This window comes from Gavialis gangeticus, unplaced genomic scaffold (genome assembly GCF_001723915.1).
Source record: "Gavialis gangeticus isolate Ggan-Ray unplaced genomic scaffold, GavGan_comp1, whole genome shotgun sequence".
Taxonomy (NCBI): domain Eukaryota; kingdom Metazoa; phylum Chordata; order Crocodylia; family Gavialidae; genus Gavialis; species Gavialis gangeticus.
In genome coordinates, this window is record NW_017729032.1 from 48,662,307 (window position 1) to 48,663,787 (window position 1,481).

A 1,481-nucleotide genomic window follows, 5' to 3' on the forward strand; every position below is an offset into this window, starting at 1 on the left:
CGCCCGGCCCCGCCCCGCCCCCTCTCTCTCTCTCCGTCTCCCTCCCCCCAGCTGTCCTGGCAGGCCCGGGGCGCCCGGGTTTACTGCCAGGCACAAGGTCCTTCTAGACGTGGCCAAAAAGCCTACCAAGCCTGTTGGTTGTAGCCGTGCTGACCTAAGGAAATTAAATAAACATTTTTATCTTTTTGTTGCAAAAATCTAATTGGTCTAATAAAAGATATCACCTCCAGCAGGATTCATGATTCCTTTTGCCTTGAGACTCATATGGCCACAACCTGGACACCCATCTAAGGACAGACAGGCAAGGGTCTCTGGGTAGAGGAGAGGTCTTTTATATCTTTGTATTAGTTGGTCTAACAAAAGATATCCCCTCTACTCAATGCACCTTGCCTGCAGAGAAGCCGTGCACCCCGGAAAAGCTTGCACTCCGGGACAGCCTCTAATGAGCAAAGTCTCAGCACTGGCGCTGCAGGTCCATACGCAGAGACGTGCTTGTCACCTCTCAGTGGGGGCGTTAGTAGGGTCTGACTGCCCCATGGCAGAACCAGGGTTAAAAAACTTCCACGCGGATAATTGGGGAAGAAAAGCAGGCTGGTGTCCTTCATGTGGACTGACTCATACTTTGCTCCTGAGTTGTACCAGTGTTTGTCAGGTCAGGGGAGCACTGAATGTTAGGAGTCTTGTTTTCTGTGCCTGGGACCAAAATACGTCCTAGTGGTTACAGACAACCACGCCAAATGTAACACCCGCTGAGTCATCTATTATCACTAAATATGGAAGCCAGTATCTCTGTGACTTAATATAAACAACAGAAGGCAGCTCTTAGAAGGCAAAAAGGTTGCTCTTAGCAGTTTTGTTAGCAGGGAAGAAGGAGCAGTCATAAAGCATGTGCGATTCCTGCTAGTGAAACATGTGGCTAAAAGAAGTGCCTGATTTAGGATCTTCTTCCTGTAAAGCACTGTTGCAAAGTAATTAGATTTTCCCAACTGTGCCTGACAAAACTGTGTCAGCTCTTAGTTCTCTATAAAACTTGAATTATAGTTACTTCCCTAAGGGTAGCACAAGGAGGTCTTCATATGCAATCAAGTGTTTGGTGTTTTTCAGTAGAAGATATAGGATTATACCTGGGCTTGCACTCTTTCCCCTAAGCCAGGGGTTGTCAACCAGGGGTACTTGGGAAAGCCTCAGGGGGTATGCACGGTGGCATGGGGAAGCAGTGCATGGCAGCGTGGAAAGGTGAACGGTGGCAGTGGCTGCTGCATGTAAGCTCCCCGCGCCCCCGCTATCATTCACCACTCTGCACCCCCACCATGCACCACTTCCCCATGCTGCCATGCGGTGCTGGCTTCACATCCGTCCATTCGTCAGCACCCCCCTCCCCGCGGTCTGGAAGGGGATACACTTCAGAAGGGATACCCACCAGAAGGGGTGCACTCCTTTAAAAAGGTTGAGAACCCCTGCCCTAAGCTACAAAATATCAC